The following is a 17,316-nucleotide window of genomic DNA, read 5'->3' as shown; positions in this document are numbered from 1 at the left end:
ATAAGGCGTTTGTTTGATGTGTCATTGCTAAAGATGTTTTCCCACTCTGTGGACTCTCTTATTACTCTCGGTGAATTGTTTTGTACACGGGTATTTTGTCTTGAGTATATCCCATTTGCCAATTGGTACCTCCTCTGTGTTTGTGTCCTTACCTATTTCTGATAGCCTATGTGTTCCCTGTGCCAAAGTTCTCAGGTTTGTCCCAATTCCCTCACTGATAGCCCTAATAGTTTGGGGTTTTACCCTAAGGTCTGTGATCCACCTTGTATTTATTCTTGTGCATGGAGTGAGGTAAGGGTCTTGCTTCATTTTTCTGCAGGTATATATCCATTTTTTCCAGCATCACTTTTTGAAGAGGGCATCTGCTTCCCTTTGGACATTTTTGGACCCTTATCATAGGTCATTTGGTATGCTGATGATGCTATTTTTGGGTTTTCAGTTCTTTTCCAATAGTATGAGTATCTGTCATTGTACCAATACCATGTGGTTTTGACAACTGTGACTCTATAGTATGTGCTAAAGTCAGGTAAAGCAAACCCTCCCACTGTGTCCTTCTTGAGGAGTTCTATGCTAATTCTAGGCTTCTTATCTCTCCATATGAAGTTGGTAATCAGTTTTTCCATTTCATTGAAGAAAGAGGCGAGTAATTGTATAGGGATTGCATTACATTTATATAGTGCCTTAGGAAGAACTGACATCTTTAGTATATTATCTTCCAATCCACGAGCATGGGATATTCTTTCATTTACTGAGGTCACTCCTCGGTATAGGTCTTTTGTTCCTTAATCAGGTGTTTCCTTAGATATTTCAATTTGGGCTTGGTTATTTTGTAGGGTACCACCCTCTTCTTTGATCTTATCCTATGTGTATAGCAGTTCGATAGACTTCTGCTTGATCTTGTATCCAGAAACTCTGCCATACTGCTCTATTGCTTCCAGTATTCCTCTTGAGGAGCTTTTGCGGTTTTCAGTATAAAAAATCATATCATCTTCAAATAACAATCATTTCACCTGTTTCTCCCCCAGGCGAATGAATAACTTTGATGTCTTTTCTTAGTCTTATGCTGTTAGCTAAAACCTTCTGTATGATGTTAAATAAGAGTGGGACAAGGGGGATCCTTGTCTGGTCTCCTTTTTCAGTAAGGTTGTGTTCATGATTTCCCCTTTGACTACCACATTGGCTGTTGGTTTTTCATACATAGCTTGTATTGTCTTGAGCAATTTTCTTTCCATTCCTATCTTCTCGAGTGTCTTAAACAGGAATTGTTGGATGTTGTTGAATGGTTTTTCCGCATCTATTGATATTATATTGTTTCATGTCAGTGTGGTGAATGATACTAATGGTCTTTCATATATTGAACCTTCCCTGCATTCCTGGTATGAATCCCAGTGGTCATGGTACATTATTTGTTTTATATATTTTGTATTCTATTGGCCAGTATTTTTAAAGGATATTTGCATCAATGTTCATTAGGGATATTATATCTTTTTAGTGCTTGCACTTGGAGGTCAATTTTATCCGAGATGAGGATTGCAACCCTTGCTTTTTTTGAATTGCTGTTTGCTTGGTATACCTTTCTCCAGCCTTTGATTTTCAGCCTACTTTTGTCTGTAGTCTTTAGATGTGTCTCCTGCAGGCAGCAGATCGATGGGTTCTATTTTCTAAGCCAGTCTGCTAGCCTCAGTCTTTTAATGCCTGAGTTCAGTCCATCAATATTCAGGGTTATTATCTCCATTTGTGGACTCTGTGATGTCATCCTATACCTTTTGTGTTGAGTGCTTTCCTACCTCTCTTTCTTATCAGTGTGTTGTGCATGTGTTTGTGTATGTGTATCATTCTTGACTTCTTTCCACCCTTAAGTCAATGCTATCTTGGGGGCTGTTTCCCATATGTTGCTTTCTGGGTGAGATTGTTCTATGTGGCAGTCTCCTCTTTATGCTTGGTGGATCTTTTCTAGGGCTTGGTTTCTTCTAACGTATTCGTTGATTTTTTTCTTGTCTGGGAAGACTCTTACTTGTCCTTCTATCTTGATAGATAATTTGACTGGGTAGAGTATTCTTGGTTTGCATTGTTTTCCTTCAATTTTTGGAATGTTACTCCACTTTCTTCTTCATAGTGTCTGCTGATAAGTCTGAACCTATTCTTATTTTGGAAGGTTTATATGTGATTCTTGTTTTCCCCTAGTTGCTCTCCTTATTTTCTCCTTTTCCTCAAAGTTGGATAGTTTAACTATGATGTGCCTTGGTCACTTCCCTTGGGATTCAGTCTAGCTGGTTGGTGTTCTTTCAGCCTCCTGAATGGTTGCCTGGTATTCATTCATTAATCTGGGGAAGTTTTGCTCCAAGAATTCTCTCACTATTGTTGCAGAGGACTTATTTGTTTTGTCTTCTTCTGGTAATCCAATTATTCTGATGTTGTTCCTCTTCATAGCATCAGACATAGCTCTTAGGTTACCTTCAGCTTCTCTAATGATCATGTTAGATTTTTGTTTGCGTTTGTTAAAGTCTGATTTGCGGTCCTTTAGGTCACTGGTGTGATTCCCTGCTTCCTCCAGTCGATTCGCATGGTCCGTGAGTCTATTATTGGGTTTTATTATTTCCTCCCTAAGTGCTTGTATTTCCCTTTGGTGTGTGAACTTTATCTCCTTTATCATTTCATCCTTTTTCTGTATTGTTTTCCTCATATCCTTTATGACTACTAGCAGCATTCTGAACATTTGTTTCTGTGGCAAATCAATATATGCCTCTTCTATGCATGTTGTTAAGTTCAGAACATCTTCTGACACTGTCTTTTGTTGCTCCTGTTTTTTTCATTGAGGTCACTGGGGCCGATAGCTGTTTGCAGTGCATTGTTTTAGAGGAGCCAGGTGCCATTTTCCAGGAAGCCAAAGAGCACTGGCTCTCTCTGGGAGACTCATAGGAATGCTTCTTTGAATTGCCTGCAGCTAATTTCACTATGGAATTGGCCCACCACTTTATCCTCTTGTGCCTTCACTCATTCCCTAGCCAACCAGCATTCTTTTATTTTGAGAGAAAGTTGATGGTCCTCTCAGGGGATGCTGGTTGGATTGTTGTGGACCCATGAGGATGGTGCTGTACTGGGTGATCTTAAAATAAGCTGTTATGGTGTGGCCCGTGGCATCTAGGAGTGCCACAGATGGCTTGCGGGCATTCTTGTTGCAAGGGTTGTGCCACGGAAGGCTGATGGATTGCCTGCTTTGGTGTAGAGCACCATGAATGGTTGGTGGAATATCCCTGGTCAGGTAGATCACTGTGGAGATTTGGCAGAGGTTCCCACAGCGGCATGGAACATTGGTGAGTGTTGGCTGAGCTGCCTTAGGCCGTGGGAAGCACGAAGGCAGGCAAGAGGAAGTTCTCATAGTCACACGGACCACAGAGGACAGATAGGAGCTCCCCCAGACACACAGGCACGAATTCTCTAGCAAGAAGTTGGGTAGAATATCCTCTGGTGGAGGGTGGGTGGGCTTTCCCCAGCCTCAGTCTGTGGGTGGGCTTTCCCCAGGCTCAGCCTATGCTGCACAGGGTATAGCTCTATCAGCTGGGTGGTGTGTAGGCGTACATGCTCTAGGCTAAGGGGAGTGCTCTGGAGGTCAGGTTGGCAGTGGCGCATGAGAGAAAATGGAAGAGATGAAAAGGGTGGGGGGATACTAAGCCCGCTGAGATTGTGGGAGGATAGAGAGAAGAAAGGGAAACAAAAGTAACAATACAACTGAGCCCCTAACCACGGGGCTGCAAAGGTTTAATTCTTGCCCTGAGGGGCCGCTAGCCATGGCTATGTTGAGATAAAACCCCTGCACCGGCTCTAAATGATCTTGGAAACAGCTGAGACAGTGGTGGGGCTAAAGTCAAATGCTAGCTGGCCTCCACTGTGGTAAGCCAAAAGTCCCAGCCCCTCAAAACCTTGTGGATCTGTGCCTGCTTATCTTTATGATGTGCCTCCTTTGATCTGGCAGTGTTGAATTTCCTTCTTACTAGCTCTCCTGGGCTGATTTCTGCGGAGTCCCTCTGGTATGTATTACTCAGTCACCATTTTCCTGGAAGTCCCATTCCTCTAGTTATTTAATGCTTCCTCGCCCCACTATCATGACCCTAGTTCTACTTTACAAATCCAGCTAGATTGGTGCATGTACACTGGTACATATAAGAGCTCTGGACACATGGAATCCAAGACAGATAAATCCCTTAGGAACAGTAATGGGAGTAATGATACCATAAGGATAGGGGGAACATGGGGGGAGAAATCGGGAACCATCTACAATGATCTATACCCACCCCATACATACAGGGGGATGAACAATGGAAATGTGGACAAAGGGAGACAGCCAATAGTATAAGATATGAAAATAATAATTATTTATAATTTATTAGGGATCCATGAGGGTGGTAGGGTGGAATGGTGGGGGAGGGAAATAGAGGAGATAATGCAAAGGACTCAAGCAGACAGAAAATGTTTGGAAAATGATAATGGCAACTTATGTCCAAATGTGTTTGCTAAAATTGATGTACATATTGTTATAAGAGCTGTAAGAGCCCCAAATTGATTTATTAATAAAAATAATCTTTAACAGCCAAAGTTAAACTCAAGTGGGTAGGTGGTCTATTGATTATGATATGAAAATGCTTCTTTGTAACACATTTTCCAACAGCTTACTAATCTTTGACATAATATGTACACACATTTTCAGTTCCACTATGTTTGAAAATTAATAATGGTACCTTATTTTTAGTATTATTTACTATTTTAATAATACGATTTTTAATTGTATTTATTCTTAAATTAAAGAAGCATTTAACTACATTGGATATCTCCTTCAGTGGTGTGTAAGAGATAAATCTTCTGGGGGCATCGTTTTAGCACATAAATTAGTATATATATATATATATATATATATATATATATATATAGTTAATAGTTAATTCTTGGCTAATTCAGGTGATGCTGAGTTGTGGGTATTAGGTTGATAGCCAGGAAATAAGTGGTCCAAACCCATCTGCTATCAAGAATAAGATGAGTTGTCTGCTCTTGCAAAGATTCAGTTTCAGAAACCTAATACAGTGTTTCTGTGGGTCCAAATGAATTCAGTGGCAATGTTTTATTGTTTTTGTTTGTTTTTTCTGATAAGAAAATAGCAACCAACAAAAGACAAGAAGGTCTAGTAGACAAAATATGGACAAATGCATTCAGTGGTAATACGAATACCCCACCCACTCCTGCCCCTGTTCCTTCACTGAGACAGAGGTTGAAAAAGTGAAATCCACAAAGAAAAAGATGATTATACCTTTTATTGTTGCTTCTCTTCAACAGTATGAAGTTTTCCCTTCCCCAGCACCATTTTTGTGAACCTACTTTTCTGTCTTGTAGTTGCTAGTTGATATTGAATTTATGCTTTATGTTCCCAAATGTATGGCGAGACCATGCATAACAGCAATGGATCATTTGATCCATAGAATTTTCATTGGCTGACTTTTTGGAAGTAGGTCACCAGCTCTTTCTTCCTTGTTTTAGTCTGTTAGCTTTACAGAAATTTGGAACATGTGAGCTTCCACTAGTGGCTCCACTGATGATTTTCCTGGGACTCAAATTGGGGTCTTCCACATGGAAGGCAAGAATTATACAGCTGAACTACCACTGCCCTCTGTTCTTCTGTAATAACATTAATTTCAGGAGAGAACTTCCAGGAATCCTGGCCAAAAGTAGCCTAGCCCTGTGTCAAATGGGAACATACAAAGCACAAAGAAAGGAAAAATAATTCCTGATCAGTTTGTTGAGGCAAAGGGTGGGTGTCAAGCTCTACCCAAGTTCTGGAGCATCTGTCTCTGAAAGCATCAGATGTTACTGCAAACCATCAGCTTACTCCTTTGGGTTAATCGTGGTATTCACACGGAGCTTACCACTCCTTGGAGTCTGTCTGTAATTATCTGTTCCTTTGAAATACTTCTAGAACTACTATACAACTATTAAAATTATTCTGAAAATGATAATCTAATAAATGTAGACTTTTATAATTTCACAATACTTGTATAGGGATAATGTCAAAGAATTTTCTTTTTCCCAGCAATTTTCATAGAGTGAAACAGTAAGTATCACAATATTGCCTCTAACAAGGGCTTAATGAAGGTAAAGGAGAGAAGATGGAATGTGATAGAATAATAAAGAAAATATATGTATATTTCACCTTCATTCATATGTCCCTTACAGTAGAAGGCATATATTTTACTATGCGTGATATGAGAAATATATAGTCCTATTGTCAAAGATTATGTAGGCAATCGATTCATGCAGATATTCCTTCCTTTGTGAGTAGGAAATTCTTTGGACCATACCCTTGATTTTGAGCATGCCAACTAACATGAGTAGATTGTGTGGGAAGCATATCCAAATTTTCAACCCAGAGTTCACAGTAGGTGTCAGCTTATCAGATTTGGGGGCTCATAGATAATGTACATTATATTTTTCAATTGAATCAGTCCTTATTTGCCTCTAGCACTGCCATTTACTGTGAAATTCTGCAGTGTCTGTCACATAATATATTAAACATCTCTCATTTTTCTTACATCTTCCAACATAGCCAATCGCAACCTTGAATGTCCTTACAAAGATGTACCCAATAGAGGTCTATTATAATGAAAAACAAAGATTTTATATTTTCCTACTGTTCCTAATCCTCTCATCTTTCATCTGGCATTAAAAAAAATTGACCATGTCATCCCCTCCCAGGGGTATGAACAACAGAAAAGTGGGTGAAGGGTGACAGAGGATGATGTAAGATATGAAAATAACAATCTGTAACTTATCAAAGGTTCATGAGGGAGGGTGGGCAGAGGAGGGAGGGAGAAAAATGAGGAGCTGATCTTAAGAGCTCAAGTAGAAAGAAAATGCTTTGAAAATGATGATGGCAGCACATGTACCAGTGTCCTTGATATAATGGATGAATGTATGGATTGTGATAAGAGATGTAAGAGCCCCAGTAATAGTATTTAATAAAACATGCATTAAATAATCAACGATGTTGTATATAAGCAGCCCTGGTGGTGGAATGGTTGCATGTTGGGCTGCCAATCAGAAACGTCAGCAGTTCAAACCCCTCCTGCACTGTGGGAGAAAGATGGGATTTCTACTCCAGTAAAGAGTTAGGAGAGAGTTCTACCCTCTCTTGTAGTATTGCTATGAGTGGTCATCCACATGATGGTAGTGAGTTTTTTGTCATGTCTAGGAGGCATGCATGCACTGTACGTGGTGATCCAGATTACCGAGAAAGCATTCAGTTTACAGATATTTTCAATGCTGTGCTTGCTCTAAAAAGTTCACAGGTACTGTCAGGGATTTAATACATAATTTAAAATTTTAAATATTTATGTTTACAGATATAGTCAAAACAAATCAGCAAACCTTCTTCAATTTGACAGTATGACTCACAGACAACTCCACAATGAACAAAGCATTTCCATCTTGGGACTAATAAACTTTTTGCTGGTTTGAGAAAGTCATCTTACATAATATAATTATGTACTTAATTATAAAAAGCTTATAAAATATTAAGCATGTGTCATTTATTATTTTGTGCAACAGTATTTATTGAACGCTAGCCACTCTTTTAGTGTTAGGCAATGGTATACACTACAGACCAGCTTTTTCCTGCATGGTGCATCCATAACTCCAGCAGGGAGATTGAGAACAAGGTAAACAATCTATACAACTACTATTGTGGATGTTCTGCTTCTGTCCATAAGGCTTTATGATCTTTTCTGTTGCCTCATCTGCAAACAAAAGCTGGAATTGAAAAACACCAAAGAAAAATTGACACAAATTCATTGTGAGGTTGTGGAAGACTATTGAATACACCATGGACAACCAGAAGAATGAACCAATCACTTCGGAGGGTATATAGCCAGTCTACTCCTTAGAAGTGAAAATACTGAGATTTTGCATAATTTGGTCATATGAGATGAATCCAATTCCCACATAAAGAGATCATACTTAGTAAAATAGGGGGTCAGTAAAACAAAGGAACCCCTCCTGAGATGGCATGTATTGGAAAACCATGGAACTAAGAACGAGTAAGTGGTGGCTGTGACGGAGTATCCCAGGCAACAACTGATTAAAAGACATCTGGCAGAAAGGGAGGTTCAAGAGTCAGTACCCTAACCTTATCCTGCTCCTCCCCTCAGGTCGCCTCCATGTGATTCCGATTGGATTAAAGTAGCTGGAAGCAGGCCAGAGGGGCTAATTGCTGCATTCTATGTAAGCCATCTTTTGAGGCCAACAGAGAAAGGATATAGATTAATTATGGAAACGAAGATAGACTTTATTCAGCAAAGGATTATTTTTTATACTGCCTAGGATAAAGTCTCTAGAGGACAACCCATTTTCATTTACATACCTTATTCACCAAGAGCTTTGTCCCTGGCCTATAACAAATGCAGCCAAACTATGCAAAGCATTAACGTGATTAACATTTGAAAGTTTTGATGTTAAGGTTCAGATACAAGCCATACTGAGCTTTCTACGATATATGTGCTAATGATGAGATCATTATAGTGCCTTAAATTTTAGATATCAGTTATTACTGTAATAGTGAGATGTGGGCTCCAATAACCTGGTGCTGTACAATTGATTACAATTCATAGCAACATACAGGAACAGAGTAGAACTTCTCCATAGAGTTTCCTAGACAGAAATCTTTATGGAAGGAGAGGGTCGTATCTTTCTTCTGCAGAGCAACTTTTTGGCTCAAACCAATGTCTTTCAGGTTAGCATCTGAGTTCTTCAGGGGACCAACAGGCTCCTTTCAACTGCAAGTAGAAGTTACACTTATTCTTCTGCCTGTGGAAACCCACACTTTATTTATTGTAAATTCGGTGAGAGTGTCCCTTTCAGATCACCAACTCTGTAGGTAACAATTTAAACTAGTAAAGAACCCCAAGTGTTTGCCCTTTCCCGCTCCTTGGTTTCTTTTCTCTCTCGTGGACTACCATCTTCCACTTCAACCAAGTTAATACCCATTAACTGACCACCCTATTGCTTTACCTTTCATCTCTTTACCATCCCCTGCAACTCATGCTTCAAAAGCAAGGTGCTGATTCAGAACCATTTGCACTGTACTCGGTTTTAATTGCTCATACTACCTGACCCCTTCTGAAGGACGCTGCTGGTGGTCAGCCCAGTTCCTGCTGGATCTCGCTTTTGCTTGTTCATTCCTGGATTTCCATCTCTTTTGCTCCTTATGGCTGCACTTCCATCTTCAACTAAAAACCTGCTCTTGGGGATGGATCCACTCTACTTGCATGCCAGACGGGGATGGAAGTGCCCAGACGCAGCCGTTGGCCAATGCATCATCTGCCCCTGATGAAGCCCTGGGCCAATGACTCAGTAGTGCTGACGCTAAACGCTCCTCTTCCCTTGCTCACTGTGGGACAAGCAATTTAGACAGGAGTCACACTTTAGACCAGTGGTTCTCAACCTTCCTAATGCCACGACCCTTGAATACAGTTCCTCATGTTGTGGTGACCCCACCCCCCAATCATAAAATTATTCTCATTGCTACTTCATAACTGTAATTTTGCTACTGTTATCATCATGTAAGTATCTGATACACAGGATGTATTTTCACTGTTATAAGTTATACATAATTAAAGCATAGTGATTAATCACAAAACAATATGTAATTATATATCGTGAAATACTTATTTATAATTAAAAATAAATGAAATTTTGTCTTGAAGCACGGTGTAGCATGGGTAACAGTTTTCACGCTGGGTACTTGTATGTGGGCGCATCTGCATGTGAGCAGACATGCCTGGAGTTGGATAGAGGAGTGCTGTCTCCGTTCCTAAGACCACTGGAAATAAGTGTTTTCCAATTCTTAGGTGACCCCTGTGAAAGGGTCATTTGACCCCCAAAGGGGTCACGACTCACAGGTTAAGAACTGCTGCTCTAGAAGAATATCAAGTGCTATGTGATGAGGCACAGGATGGGAATATTTAGAACGCATCTTACTTACTGACTGTTGGTATCGTGTACAACGTTGGGAGGGAAAAGCATGTCTCTCAACAGCTTGTGCAGAATTGGCTGCCACGGGACCTGCCTGTGTTCATTTAGAACCTGGGTGTCTGTTGCAGTAACCTTATTAAACATTTGGTTACTGGACTGGCATGGAAAAAAATGGTAAAGGAGATGCGTTTAAATGAAGAAGACATCAATCTTCAAATCTCACTTTCCTCACAAATATTTCCAAGGATGAAATATAGTCTTCAATCTCCATGATAGCAAATGTTATACTCTGAAGAGTGATTAGTGACATAAAGAATAAGAATTTTGGATGGATCATGATGCTCTCTAGCTTAAGACATGTGTTTGAGAAGTCATAATTAAAACCATATCTTCAACTGAAAGAACTGAGAAAAAAGCCAAGCCTTGAGTTGAAATATTAAAAGATTCTATGGGAAATATTCAGTGATGCAGGAAGCACCAAAAGAAGATGGAAAGATGGACATAGAGTCACTGTATCCAAAAGAACCAGTGGGCATCCCACAACTTGAAGGGATAGCATAGGACCAACAACTAGTGGTGCTGAAGGAGGACGTTCAAGCTGCACTGAAATCGTTAGCCAAAATCAAGGCTCTAGGAATTAGCCATTACAATGTTTCCACAAGCTGATGAAGCACTGGAAGCTCACTCATTGTGATAGTTTGGTTTATTGTTCCATCCTGGCCAATAAGAACATAGAGGATTAATAAACTCACAGTTGATTCAAGGGCAAAGACATAAATGGCTCTGCAAGGCCCACTCCCATCTCTCTTGCTCTCTGGTGATTGGAGCACGCTGGAGTGTGCTGTTGCTCTAGCTAGTTCTCTGCCTTTACCTGTGAGCTACACTATCTGTTGGCCAAGCCAAACTACTGATCATGTCGCTAGAGTTTAAGGCTCCTTTGAGACCTGCTTTGTCACACTGTTGCTGTGTACATCGCTTGAGCTTGAGGCTGGTGGATCCTGTCACCTTGCATTGTTTGAGTCAATTATCCCATCAGGGCCTGCTTCACTAAGCTCTGGAGCTATAGACTATTGGTGACCCACCCTGCTGTTTGCTGCCTGTGAACAGACTGCTTATCTTGCTCTAGGGAGAACGCCACTATTTTCTTCCTTGATCTTTGACCTGGCAGGCCATGTGAATTGAAGAACTTCCAGTATATTAACTGTTCCATAGAAGTGAGTGGCTCAGAACCCTCTGTACTGCTATGTGGACTAATTAGCTCTGGTGGAGCCAGAGCCCCAGAGCTGGAGAAGCCATGTGGAAACCCACACCAGCACTGAGATGCTTCCACCACCACCAGATTCACAAGGCTTTCCACACACTGGCCTGTGATCTTCCTGCATTCTTATGTGCTGCATAAGTCTGATGAGGAATTTTATAAATTTGTATCGGACATAGAGGCTAATATCTGATTTGTGGACGGACAAAATAAACAAGTATGTCTTAGATAAAGTGCAGCCACAATGCCCCTTCGAAGTGAGGCTCACATATTTTGGAGATACCCAAATATCAGGACGACACTGGTTCCTGGCACAAGATACTATGCTTGGTAAAGCAGAGGGTTAGACAAGTGGGGGAAGACATTCGGTGGGAGACCTGATTCAGGGGCTGCAATGAAGAGCCCAGTGATGACACTGGCTGTGGGATGGGGCAGGGCTCTGGTCATCCGGGTCCATCGTGGATAGCGTCACCAGTGGGCAGAACCCGCTCAATGGCTCTTAGCAACAACCACAAACGTGGAAAATGTGTGCCAGTATATGAAGCAGTGTTTTTGAAGCCTCATGATTTCCACAAAGTAGCCTATTTTTAAGAATTGTTTTTGTAAATATTTCCATTACGAGTGTTAAGATGTCATCAAAAATACATTTTTTGTATGTATATAATACAAGCCCATGCCTCACTGACGAACACAATCTTGAAGTAAAAATGTTCCATCATTTTCAAGACCAACATCCTCCCATGTTTGTCTGCTTAAGCTTATAGCACCTCAATGGGTCTATGTCTTCCCGTTTGGTGATACATTTCACACCAATCATTTACCTGGTTAACTTTTGTCACAGTAAATCTTCACCATCTCCTTCTCAGTCCACCCCCCTTCGGTCCCACTGACTTCTGTCACTGCGTGACTTATGCAGAGTGAATGCCCAGCCTTCAACGGTCCCAAGCTCTTTGTAGACACATTGCAAATACTTGTTGATTGAATGGTTGAGTTGTTTGGTTAATGAAAGGACTCCCCAAGGGATTAAACGTAACTTTTGAACAATCTATTCTTTATAGATTTTCCCAGCTCTGAAATAATTGCCCTAGAAACTTGCGAAGAGAAAATAATCTTTATTTTTCCTTGAGAAGTAGAACTCCCACTTATCAGTATTTGCACAAGACTAGAGATTTGGGACTAGAGATTTGGGGATACACACACACTCAGCCGTAACATTAACAGCAGGTATTTATAGCAATGGAAATACTACATATCTGAGAAGCTTTCAAATTATGGGAAACTGAGGTCAATTGAAGGAAATTTAAGTTTAGCCAGTGGTTAATAGAACCACATTAATAGCAGGCACATTACTTTGCTACTTTGTCAATCAGTGTATATGTCATAGAAATTTTATTTGCCTCTTTTCTTTTCGTGAATATGATGTGGAGATTAAAGGGGTGGAGCATTGTTCCTGGACTTGATCCCAGCGAAGCAAAGCTGCCTTCCCTGTGTTCTTCTCATGTGGAGCTATTTCAGGTACGGAAACCATCAGGCCTCTCCGTAGTTAGTACACTGGTTCTCTGCCAGTGTACAGATCCAGTCTGAGTTCTCACATTCAAAGTGATCATGATATGGAGACTGGTATTTTTAATACAACCTAAGTGGAGCTCTTTCAGCTCCATCCCTGTAGCTCCCAAACTCAAACCTCATATTGTCCAGTCACAGTGACCCTATTGGACAGAGAACTGCCCCCTTGTTTCCTGAGGCTGTAAATCTTTACGGGAGCTGAAAGCCTAATATTTTCATCCACTCCACCCCAACCCCCACCCTCACAATGGTTGACAATTTCAAAATATCTCTATCTCTATCTTTAGTGAAGACCATACATATCATACACAATCAAGAATAGCTAACCCTCTCATTTGATGCCATGAAGGAGAGTACTGGGGTTTCTCAGAGTCACTAATGAGGAGTCGAGTGCCACGGGACCTGCCTGTGCGCCTTCATTTAGAGCCTGGGTGTCTGTTGCAGTAACCTTAATAAAAGTTTCTGCTCTCCCGTTACACAGAAGAGCACAGGTGTCAAACTCGACGAAGAGTAAGTTGGCAGCAAGGGAAATCCGAAATGGCATGACGGGCAGGAGTGGTGTATTAGAAATAAAATATCTGAGAAATATACTAATAGTATATATACAAATATACTAATGTGAAGGATAGGATATTTTACCCTAATTGTAAACTAACATGCTTCATGGGTGCTAGCAGGAGACATGAGAATGCCGGGTTAAAGACAAAAGATTTGATTTCTTATGGTCCAGCAGGCAAGGTGAGCAGCAGGCATGGCATGGAGGTAGGGGTTCCCTGTGCGCCTCCACTTCCTCAGGGGAGATGTCTGCACAGAGGGAGTCTGTGTCACAGCTAGGGAGCTCTAAGGTTAGCAAGACTTCATTCTTACGAAGAGTGTTTTCAGTCTGGCTTGGAAGAAGTAAGGCCAGGGTACTCCTTCGAGGCAACGATGGTGAGACTTCATCTTATATACTTTGGACATGTTGTCAGGAGAGACCCGTTCCTAGAGAAGGGCATCATGCTTGGTAAACTAGCAATAAAGAGGAAGTGGCTCTCAGCGAGACGGATTGACACAGTGCCTCCAACTATTGGCTCAAGCACAGAAGCAATTATGAGGATGGCGCAGGACTGGGTCTCTATGGTTGGGCACCAACTCGATGGGTCTGAACAGCAACATGAATGATTGTAAACAAAACTACCCGGCCGTCGCCTGGAGAGAGCCATTACCTTGATTCTGCGTGGGAAAACGGATCTGCCCCTGCTCAGGACTCCTGAGGGACCTATGAAAAATCATCTTTTAACAGTCTTATGACCTAGTCAGTGGCTTGAATTCCCTACATTTGCTGTCAGTTCTTATATTCCATCTTTTCTCGGGAGTAGCTCCTCTCCAATATAGCTTTATTTACTTATATCAGCATTCAAGTAGGGGTGATTGGGGATGGATGGTGGGAGAGTCAATGCTCTCACTTGTAACCAAGAAGTTAGTTAGAGATGTGAATCTGTCCAGAACCACCTGGGAGGAAAGACCCAGTGCTGTGCTTCAGGAGAAACCAGCGACAACACTGGGAACCCTATGGAGAGCTCTAAGTATCACTACCAGGACAAAGGTGGCTTCCAGTTCCCAGATTGTCTTCGAATCTGGCTCCCCAGGTGGCCAGGTCATGTACCTGCCTTCTTACCGTTGACTGCATATTATGTTATCATTAGCACATCCTAAAAACCACTTCAGGGGAGGCGGCCTCATTCCAGATGGGATCAGTTTCCCTTATTGTGGTGAGAGGGAGAAGAGCAGCTAATTCCTGCCATCTAACAGTGTTCTAAGGTCACCCCTCCCCCAAATTAACAGACACTTCTACAATAGTAACTAGTGAATCTTACTGGGAAATTAGATGGGGATTGGGGCCAAAGTCTATATCAGAAAAAGCAATTACACTTCTGATGGAGGGAGGGGGCCAGGCACCGTGCCTTTGAGGAAAAATGTTTAGCATTTCTTACAGAGACCCCAGAGAGAGAATACACCAAATATTACGTTCCTAACGGGACATTTTGACTTAGTTTCCAGACACCTGCTGGTGACTCTGGCAGCATCCTGTAGACACATGGGAGTTTAGACTCTGTCCTTTTGAGGTGCGTAACACACTTCATAGATCATTTTAGAAGTATCTGAATTGGAAACCCCCGTGGGTAAATGAGACTTGCCTTGAATTCACTTGTACCAGAATTCAGGAACTGAAATACTCCTTTGAATTCTAGGATAGGACATGAAGAAACCAGAGTTATATGAATGGATTTTGAACTCGCATTGGATCATAAACCTAATGTAAGAATTAGTAGTTCTTGTGACCTGGCTTTGCCTGGTACTCATCCTAGTGAGGAAATCATTAAAGATGTGAAATGCCATAGCAAAGTATGGTGAGGAAATCAAATGGTGCCTGAGTATCAGGGAAAATAGTGTCTGGGTCTTAAATGTTTGTGTTCAAACAAGCAGACGTCTAATTGAGGAGTCAGTCAAATCCACACCATCCTGTGTGATTCAAGGATTGTAAGCAATAAGGTTCAAACCAATAATATAGATTCTAAACACCAGTCCAGGAGCACTGTGGATGATAGTGGAACTCCAGAATGCATACAAGGTGCTCATGTGAGCTGAGTTCTCCCTGTTCACAGACTAGGACTATGAGCAGCCCTAATCATAGACAGGAGCATTGTAAAGTGGTTCTTAACACCTGTGCTTAGACTGGCAGGTGACCGCTCGTTATTAGACCTCCCTGGACCCACATTCAATTTATTTTCAGTTTTCAATATCCTCTGCTTCTTTAAAAATCTTAGATAAGATCACTGTTGCTCTGTCCTTTTAACATTTTTTGGTCCTTGTTTTGTATGTTTTTTTTTTTTTGTATTGGGAAGCTGGGATGAGTGAATTTATGAAGATAAGAGCTGAATTAATAATTATCTGGGGGTCAGGGAAGAGGAGGGTAGAGAAAATGGGGAATTCACATCAATGAGTAAGTGAAGCAAGACAATATTCTAAAGTTGATCAAGGTGGTGATTGCGTGACCTTTCTTAATATGATTGAACAATTGAATTGTATTATGTACGAATTATAGCTCAATAAAACTAAGTATAAAAATTTTTTTTAAATTCTATGTAGCATAGTTATGCCCTAACATAGAGGGTGTCAAGTAAGTATCAACTTGATAGCAATGATTACTGGTTATAGTCTAGTAATGTGGCTTGCATGATATGAAATATTTTTTGATAAATTAATTTTAATTTAATAAATGACAGTTAACCAGAGGTCTCACTTTCTTAAGCCTGTGTAAGTCACTGTTTTCCCCTCAGGAATTCAATTTTGCTCTGCCATCAATCACTCAGTGGGGAACTCTGCAAAGGTGGCAGATCAGATCAATTCATTAACTAACTTAATCCATTTTGGTATCTACCAGGAATGACAGGGTAGGTATTTTATAATACTTTCAACCCAGAAAAGCAATTTAATAATATGTTGTATCTGTCCTTTCATCCAGATATTTGTATTTAATTATTTGCCATTTTTGTTAGACCATTGATTTTCAAAATAATATCAATTAAAAAATAACATCAAAGATTTTTTTCTCAGAAGTTCTGGAAGGAGTTCCTTGAATGCTTCATCTAGAGAGCTTCCTGGGTAACTTGGGGGTGGGGAGGGGCAGCATGTGGTGGGAGACTTTAGTTATCATTTCACAGATAGTAATACTTGGGTTACTTTTGTCTTTGAGAGGAAGACATTTAAATGTAAAGTGTGAGGAACTAAAAGTGTCAGGAGCCGAGGAATGCTTGATTTCCTACTAGATGGTTTTAACTATCGAGAGTTTTTTCAGAAAAAAGTATAGGAACTAATGATTTGATACTTTGACCACTTTTTTATGCTTTAGGGAAAAGAACTGTCGGAATGGGTCAAGAAGAATGGCAGAGTTTAAAAGGCCATACTGCTTAAGGGACGTCCTGGGGGGTGCGGTGGCTCCGTACTCTGCACGAACCAGAAGGTTGGTGCTGAAAACCACCAGTGACTGGCCCTATGGGAGGAAGGCCGGGTAACTGTCTTCGTCTGGTCCTCTAAGGATGCCACCCCGGGCTTGGACTCGGTTCTGTGGTGCACAACAACAGATAAAGTCAGGGTTTTATCAACAACAGATAAAAGCAGGGCAGTGTGAGTGGAGAAGAGGGTGACACAAGACTGCAAGGTGGGGAGTTTGGTTTGCGTTTGAGGCTGATGTATGTATGTGTTTAAGCACTGACTTGTTTCTGGATATTGTGTTGACCTGGTCAGGGAAAGGGAAGAAGTAAGAAAAAAAGAAAGGGGGAATAATGCCAGAGCACTTCTGAATTATGAGTGGGAAATACGTTTGGTCCTCTTTGTAGGTCTGTAACCTGCTGCCCCTTCGTCTCTCCACAGTCCTAATCTAAACTACTAATACTGTTCAATTAGGAGAGTGTTTGAGAATTGTCATCCACATAGCCACC

This window comes from Tenrec ecaudatus, chromosome 2 (genome assembly GCF_050624435.1).
Source record: "Tenrec ecaudatus isolate mTenEca1 chromosome 2, mTenEca1.hap1, whole genome shotgun sequence".
In the NCBI taxonomy this organism is placed as follows: domain Eukaryota; kingdom Metazoa; phylum Chordata; class Mammalia; order Afrosoricida; family Tenrecidae; genus Tenrec; species Tenrec ecaudatus.
Note: the sequence above shows the minus strand (reverse complement) of the source record.